This window comes from Mya arenaria, chromosome 14, assembly GCF_026914265.1.
Source record: "Mya arenaria isolate MELC-2E11 chromosome 14, ASM2691426v1".
Lineage (NCBI taxonomy): Eukaryota > Metazoa > Mollusca > Bivalvia > Myida > Myidae > Mya > Mya arenaria.
This window is the reverse complement of record NC_069135.1, coordinates 57,562,230-57,571,536: the sequence shown is the minus strand read 5'-3', so window position 1 is coordinate 57,571,536 and position 9,307 is coordinate 57,562,230.

The following is a 9,307-nucleotide window of genomic DNA, read 5'->3' as shown; positions in this document are numbered from 1 at the left end:
TGCTGACATATTTTGTAAAAAGATCGTAAATCAAAGTGAAATCCACATTTTGAGAAGTGAAATCCACTATTTGAGACGTGAAATCCACTCATAACTCATTTATTTTTGTTGATCAAATAACTGAAAATCTTCATTATAGATTTATTTCAGATTTTATTCGAATTGATCCAAAAATAAGAAAGTTGTAGACATATTTTGTAATTAGATCGTAAATCGAAGTGAAATCCAGTTTTCGAGAAGTAAAATCCACTTTTTGAGACGTGAAATCCACTTATAACTCATTTATTTTTAACAAATATTTCTTTTTGTTGAATAAATATTTGAAAAGGCTTGATAATCGTTTAATATTTTGAATTTTATTAAAATTGGTCAAAAATCAGAAAGTTGTAGAATATTTTTAAAAAGAAAATTGGTCAAAATAAGAAAGTTGTAGAATATTTTTAAAAAGAGATCGGATATTGGAAGTGAACTCCACTTTTTGAGAAGTAAAATCCTCTCATAACTCATTTATTTTGAACAAATAAATATTTTTTGAACATATAATGAAATAGGCTTCATAATCGGATTATATTTGAAATTTTATTCAAATTGATCAAAAAATAAGAAAGTTCAATACAGAAATAATTTGAAAATTGATCGGAAATCAGAGTGAAATCAACTTTTTAAGAAGTGAATTCCACGCATAAATCATTTATTTTGTAACAAGTATTTTTAATTAAACATTTAATTGAATAATTATGCATTATTATCGGTTTATATTTCAAATTTTATTGAAATTGATAAAAATAAGAAAATAGATCTAAACCTTTTTATTCTGGGCGTCTATTAGGCTGTAAATATAATTTTAACAAATTAGAACTAAAACATGTAAATCCTTAATTCTTATATATATAAAATCAGCAGAAGTTGAATAAATTTATATTTTCAATTTAACGGATTACACAAGATTGATTTATGTCATTTAATGTTTATAGAAAATGCCATAACTATTAATTTGTCAATATTTTAAATGCATTTCACAACCCCAATAAATTGTCCTTTAACTAAACAAACATTGTCACTCGATATGCATGTCTACAAGGTTCTGACTAATAATAACCCGCGATAGTCATAGCTGATAACGTTAACGTAGGAGCGATTCTACTTGATTAATATCCAATACATACTTGATTGTATTTATTTCCTTATGCTAAGAAGATTTCCTTCTCCAAAATTGATTTCACTTCTCAAAAAGTAGATTTCACTTCGACTTCCGATAGTGTTTCAAACTATTTTTCAACTTTCTTATTTTTTGACCAATTTCAATAAAATTTGAAATATAAACCTATTATGAGGCCTTTTGCATTTATATGTTCAATTAAAAAAATGTTGGTGTCAAATGAATGTGTTATGAGTGGATTTCAAAATAAATGTGTTGTGATAAAATTTGAAATAAATCAATTATAAACCTTTTCAATTATATGTTTAAAAAAAAATATTTGTAAAAATAAAATGAGTTATGAGTGGATTTCACGTCTCAAAAATTTAAGTGGATCTCACTTGCAAAATTTGGATTTCACCTCGATTTCCGATCTATTTTCGAAAAATTGCTCTTACTTCTTCATTTTTATACCAATTTCAATAATTTCGGAATAAAAACCCCTTATGAGGCACTTTTTAATATGTATACAAAAAAGAAAAAAAATAATTAAAATAAATGTGTTATGAGTGGATTTTACATCTCGAAAACTGGATTTCACCTCGATTTCCGATCTATTTTCGAAAAATAAAATTTCAAAAAATAAACCAATTATCAGGCACTTTTTAATATTTACAAAAAGAAAAAATACATATTCAAATAAATGTGTTATTAGTGGATTTCACTTCTCGAAATCTGGACTTCACCTCGATTTTCGATCTATTTCGAAAAATTGCTCTTTCTTCTTCATTTTTTGACAAATTTCAATACAATTTGAAATATTAACCCTTTATGAGGCGCTTTCTAATAAGTTTACAAAAACGCAAAATTATTTATTAAAATTAATGAGTTATGAGTGGATTTCACTTGTCGAAAACTGGATTCACCTCGATTTCTGACGATCTATTTTCGAAAAAAAATCGAAAAATTGCTCTTATTTCTTCATTTTTTGACCAATTTCAATAAAATTTGAAATATAAACCCTTCATGAGGCACTTTCCAATATGTTTACAATAATAAAAAATATTATTAATTAAAATAAATGAGTTCTGAGTGGATTTCACGTTTTGAGTGGATTCCACGTGAAATCCACTGGATTCTGTATCACCCCGCACCGTGAAATTTCGGTCGTAAACAATTTCGACATCATTTTCTTCACAAATTGTATCCTTTAGATAATATTTTTTGTATAAAATCAGAATATATGAAGAAATTGAACATATTTAATGAGAGAAATCAACCTTTAATGACTCTTTATTTCTTTACATTTGCGTCAATCTTTAATGAAACAAATTCCATACAAACGTTAGTTTTCTGTTAAATTGAATTCACGTTTGGATAGACTGAGATGATGTTCATATCGATGGTATTTACGTTCCCTTAGACAGCTTACACGTTGCATGCACGGGGTCCGACTTTCCATAGCTTACACCTTGCGTGCACGGTGTCCGTCTTTCCATAGCTTACACCTTGCGTGCACGGGGTCCGTATTTCCATAGCTTACACCTTGCGTGCACGGGGTCCGTCTTTCCATAGCTTACACGTTGCGTGCACGGGGTCCATCTTTCCATAGCTTACACCTTGCGTGCACGGGGTCCGTATTTCCATAGCTTACACCTTGCCTGCACGGGGTCCGTATTTCCATAGCTTACACCTTGCGTGCACGGTGTCCGTCTTTCCATAGCTTACACCTTGCGTGCACAGGGTCCGTATTTCCATAGCTTACACCTTGCGTGCACGGGGTCCGTATTTCCATAGCTTACACGTTGCATGCACGGGGTCCGTCTTTCCATAGCTTACACCTTGCGTGCACGGGGTCCATCTTTCCATAGCTTACACGTTGCGTGCACGGTGTCCGTCTTTCCATAGCTTACACGGTGCGTGCACGGGGTCCGTATTTCCATAGCTTTCACGTTGCCTGCACGGGGTCCGTATTTCCATAGCTTACACGTTGCATGCACGGGGTCCGTCTTTTCATAGCTTACACGCTGCGTGCACGGGGTCCGTATTTCCATAGCTTACAAGATGCGTGCACGGGGTCCGTATTTCCATAGCTTACACGTTGCACGCACTGGGTCCGTATTTCCATAGCTTACACACTGCATGCACGGGGTCCGTTTCCATAGCTTACACGTTGCATGCACGGGGTTCGTCTTTCCATAGCTTACACGTTGCATGCACGGGGTCCGTCTTTCCATAAGTTACACGTTGCATGCACTGGGTCCGTATTTCCATAAGTTACACGTTGCATGCACGGGGTCCGTATTTCCATTGCGTACACGTTGCATGCACGGGGTCCGTATTTCCATAGCTTACACATTGCATGCACGGGGTCCGTCTTCCCATAGCTTACACGTTGCATGCACGGGGTCCCGGGGATACGGCTTCCGTACATCCATATTTTTTGGCCAAAAAATTAACGGTTAAAATATATTTTTCTGCATAAGTGTTAAATTATTTAAGGTAATAATAACTCCATATATTTACAAGTTCCGGGTGTGGATGTACAGAAGTCCGTACACGTGGTGTTCCGTATTCGTATTCGTGTACGGGGTCCGTACATGTTAAGTGTACGGGTCCAGCCACGCCCGTATATTCAAGATGTACGGGACCGTTCATTCCCATTTATTCAACTACTTTCCGCAGTTAAAAACAACCTTTAATTTGAAAATTGAAATTTAAAAAAAAAGGTTTAATTTCAAAGTAAACTGACTTAATTTGCGAACATTCAGAGTAAACATTAAATTGTGTATAAACAGTTATAAGTTAATCATAAATGCATGAGAAAATGGTCGTAATATATTTCACCGATTGAGCTCAAAAACTATATATTATTCACGCATGACGAAGCCTCGAGTGAAATATTTACTTTTGGTGATCACAGTGTATATTGCTATCTTACTTGAAACAAACAATTTTTATTTTATTAAATGCCTAACAATGGAGTTAGAAGTCATTTAATTACTCTTTTTTAGAAACAAATACGCCAATGTGTATGCTCACGTAACGTCATTTCGGAAATGGCGTCGATGCCCTAGCCCTGTGCTTATCAAAACAGTGAAAAATATCCATTTGATTTTCCGACTGTTTCAATCAGTGAATTATACATTTTTATTTCACTGATTTATCCCACCGGAAAGCATATAATACATACATACAGTTAGCATTAGGATATAATGGACCATGGTCAAACAAAAGTGTAAAGGATAAATAATCATCATTATAAAGTCACAAGATTGACGTCACATGCAAGATAGCGTTGATCAGGCTCATCACCGGTTTGTTAGTTCACGAACGAGCGAATCGTTCAAGTGCACGGGATGACTGCTAAAGTAAAAATGCGTCATGTATCCGTGCTTCGGCATCGCACATGCGCGGTCTGAAAAAATAGAAATAAAATATAATAAAAAAGTTAAGATGGCATGAAGCACTCGTTCACCTATAATAGACGTACATGAAACCAGGCGCGAAGCTGCCTTATACGCGAGTACGCGGCTGAATCCACATGATTCTGACAAAAATATTAAGAAAAAAAACAGCCAAAGTTGCAGTATGCGTACTTGACTCCATAATCCTGTCCATTATTAAATGTCCATTTTCCAGTACTAAATAAAGCACATCAGAACGCCAAGAATGCATCAGATTGGACCATTGTTTTCATTTTTTCCGAGGGGTCATGCCCCCGGAATCCCATAGCACAATAATGAATCCACATGAATAGAGGGCTAGCTACGCCCCTGGAAACATGTTGAATTGTATGCCCCTTTTACTTGAGAGACACATTAAAGTATGAACATCTTTCATTAGTACTAAAGAATCCAGTTATCAAAAAATCATTTTCAAGCATTCTGATCGCTATTAATCACCTAAATTAACATAAACTTTAACCATTTAAGGCGACTATAAATTAATTGCTAGACTATAATCCCCGCCAGCCCCCTCTTTTTCCGCCTATCTTGAAATTTTATTGACTCAAATAAAAATGTTGAATAAGGGTCTTTTGTTGCGTATCGATCCGTCCCTTATGCAATAAGAAAGCGCATGAACACATACTCGACGGTGAAACACTCATCGAAGAAAATAAAATGTCAACCCTCCTCCCCCGCCCAACCAAATTTAAAATTAAAATTTGGATGAAAATCTAACAGCTAATTTAGATTTACTCACGTTATCGTGAGTAAAACAATTATTCGCTAATCAAACTTGTTCCAGACACCAAATCAAAACAACAAGACAAAACTAGGAATAAGGTTTGTAATTGGTAGCAAATTTCACATTGTAAGATAAATAGATTGAGTCTGTCTTATTCGTTCGTCTTTGCCATATAGGTAGTATCTGTAACGTATAGGTACGTCAGAACGGAATGATATGCGAACGTCTATTGTATGACGCTAGATCGCCGCACTGACCTCACTATACCTAGTCCTCTCGCTGGAGGGCGGGTGGGAATATACACCTGCTGAGTGCTACCAATAAACCTCGAGTGACGAATACGCCCCGCACAAGCCTTATATACTGAACCTAAATCTCGTGCACGGAAAATCGTGCACGAGAATAATATTCCCGCTAACAAGTACCGGTTTCTAGCACAAACAACTATAATTAATAAGAAACAATTAGAACCGCGAATAATTTCATTTGGATTTCACGGACACTTTTTGAGTTTCATTTAAGATGTCTTCCTACAATATATCAGATATACAATCCGTTAGTCTTCGATTTTTGTTTTTGATGTAGGGATTTAAGCACTTGCCATTTCGGGGTAACGTAGATTGCAATTATATTGTACGTTCGTGCGTACTAGAGTATGCCTAAGGGCGCCCCTGCCTATATACAGCCAGTAAACACGACCCTCATTGGCATTTAACCATTCAATGAACCAATTAAAGGATACTTCGTCAATACAAATAGCACACGTGGAGGATCCGTGGTCTATTGTAACACACTTGACTGTCAATCCAGGGGTCGCAGGTTCGACTCCCCGCCGCGCCACTTAAAATAAAATACTAATCGTCTCCCGGGACGGACGTAAAATAAGTGTCCTGTGTGACAGTGCTATAACTGCAGTTTAACAATGTCAGAAAATCTCGAAATGCCTAAATAGGATTTTGAGATTTTCTGACATTGTTAATTTGCACTAATTCATAGTTATTTTATGCTAGATAGTTGGTAGGAGCGACCCCTTTGATAAATATGAAGAAAAAATAATATTTTAGGTTAAATGTCACTAAATTGTGTACAGGTCAAATGGCACCAAAGCAGGAGTTCATTCCCATCAAATCACTGTGTATTAATAGCAGCAAAAATAACAAAAACAATCTTAGTGTTTGGCGCGAATTTGCATACCAGGTAAGTCGTTTACATTTGTATGTAATACGTAAATAGTTTAGTTCAAGTTAACACTAGGCATTAAATCACGCTCGACATATGTTATTTGTAAAATATAAGTATAAAATATAACAATTATACAGTTTAAATGCGGTCCCCATTTACCTCTGAAATGCAGGTACAAACATTGTCAAGTATTGACACAATTTCTATTCTTTGATGTTATAAAACTCATTACAGTCTGCGAATATTTTGTGTTATGAGAAGCGTCAGACATTTGTTGAAGTAAAATGTAGGGACGGCTACAGGTGGCGTAACTTAGGGGGCGTAACCATATGACTTGCGCACCTCCCTCAGATCCAAAATGCATTTGGTTTAAAGTGTTGAGGGTGGGGCAATCCCCAAACAAATTTTAACAATTTCTAGTCCGAAATTGTGCTTTTTTGGTGTACTTTTCTCATACATTTAAATAAAAAGTTAACTTTTGAGATTTAAGGGGGGGGGGCGGGGTCTGCCGGGCGCGCCGCCCTTGGATCCACCAGTGAAACGTGTCCTTTCACTACATTATGTTTAAAGTGCCAAACTCGCTCTTCTTGGTATATATGAATGGTTTATACCATTCGTAGGAAATATTTTATAAATCATCCAGTCGAAATCCGTTGGCTCGATATCGCTTGGCTCGATTTCCTCGTTGGCTGGAACTGAACGTTGTGAACCGCTTATCTTTTACTTTATGTAAGGATACACACTTGGCTCGATATTTGCGAGACTTGAATTATTTCGTCCGGTCCCTGGGCTATCGAGCCAACGGGTTTATACGACAACCTTAAAAAGGTATTCGACCCAAGCAGATGTGAACTACAGTTGCCTGGTGACATTATATTATATTGATATCACTTGAAAGGGTTTTGTGTCCAGAATTATTTTTACCAAAAATAAATGTTTTTTATTAGGCCCTTCAAAGATTGCAAAATATGGCGTTAACATCCATTAAAATTGGAACAAAATAGCAAATATACAAACTGTACATAACTTAATGTATGATGTGTTGTCGATTGTTATTTTTTGAACGTATTAGAAATCAGCCAGCACATACTTAAAGTACACCGTATTGTGTATGGTTACCAACAGACAGCGACATTAAACATTAACTTCAGGTACCAATTAATACATTTCCTATATATTATACATGTATAGTCAATTGAGCAATTTGCATGCAAGATAAGACTGATTTCAAGTACTTCAGGTATATTTCTGTTAGCTTTATTAACGCTCTGGCTAGGACATTCTGTTTTACTGAGTGCCACTTTAAAGTGACTCGCTCATGTCTTTTTTACCAAAAATTACTTTTATTGTTAATGCATCATGAAACACTTATTGTATCATTATTTGACTCTATGATATCGAAATTGCAGAAAAAAATACAATTATAGCATTAAAAAGTATTTTGGTTTTAGTGGGGTTCGACCCCACGCCGGTAACGTCAAGAAAAAAAGAAGAGTACATCCGTTTAGTCCTAACGGCCACCGGGACGTTAAAAAGTGACGAGGATATGTTAACATCTTAAGGATACATTGATGACAACACGAGATAATATCAATCAACCAACACCACAGCCGTTATTAATTTTCAATCGCCATTTGCTGAAGGGTTCGGGCTTTTGGTAGTTTTGTTTTAACTTTTAACACTCCTTATGATTTGTCACACTTTATTCCGTAATTAAAAAAGTGCATTTTACAGTCCATGAGTGAGTCCCTTTAAAACAAGGATTGGGCCTTTAAGTCTTATTATATTATATGCATACTGAATTGCGATCTGTGTGTATGACAGGTATTGAAAAGCATCTTTGCTTATAAATGATTTAAATTTAATGACTTTCAGACATATCGATTCTAATAAGCCTTTCATCTTCAAAGAGGTGACTCAAACACTTATATGTTTTTCTTCCAAACAATGTGTTAAAACTTAAAAGTCATGAGAAACTAAGCGTCAAATTCTATACAGGGTTGTCAATGCATTTATTTTTGAGAAAAGATGATGAAAAGACGACAGTTCGATTATGAAAACACGATAGTACGATGATGAAAACGCGACAGTACGATGATGAATGCGCGATAGTACGATAATGAAACCGCGATATCACGATGATGAAAACGCGACAGTTCGATGATGAAAACGCGAGGATACGGCGTTGAAAACGCGACAATACGATACCACGATTATGTAAGCGCTGGTGAAATGCGACAATACGATGGTGAAAAACGATAGTCGCATTATCACCATCGAACTGCCGTAGTATCGCTGTCGTACTATCGCGTTTTCATCATTGTATTGTCGCGTTTTCATTGTCGTAGTTTCGTGAGTTCTCGTTTTCATCATACTATCAAGTATCGTGTTTCAGATTAACACATTCATAGGCGATGGCCCTAACAGCATTCCGTATAATTTTATATTGCTTCCCAGCTGGTAGATTAGTGCAAGGGAAAATTGGAAACCAGGATCTCGCGAGATGCGAGGTGAAACTTCAGGCAAGGCACATACTTGCTTTAGTTTGAAGGTGTAAGGCTATTCCACTAGACTTCTCTCATTTTAGAGGAACTATTTTACGTCACTAGTGATTTAAAATTACGTCGCACGCCCTTTTTGGTGAACTGTACAAAAGTGTGTTTTCTACGTCAACTTTTCCACAAGTTTATAATTTTACATATGCAAGAAAAAATATCAACCATGTTTTTCAGGTCCGGGTCGAAAAATCCGACCCTCGGGCAAGTGTGTGTACTGGAAACAAATGATAGATACTTA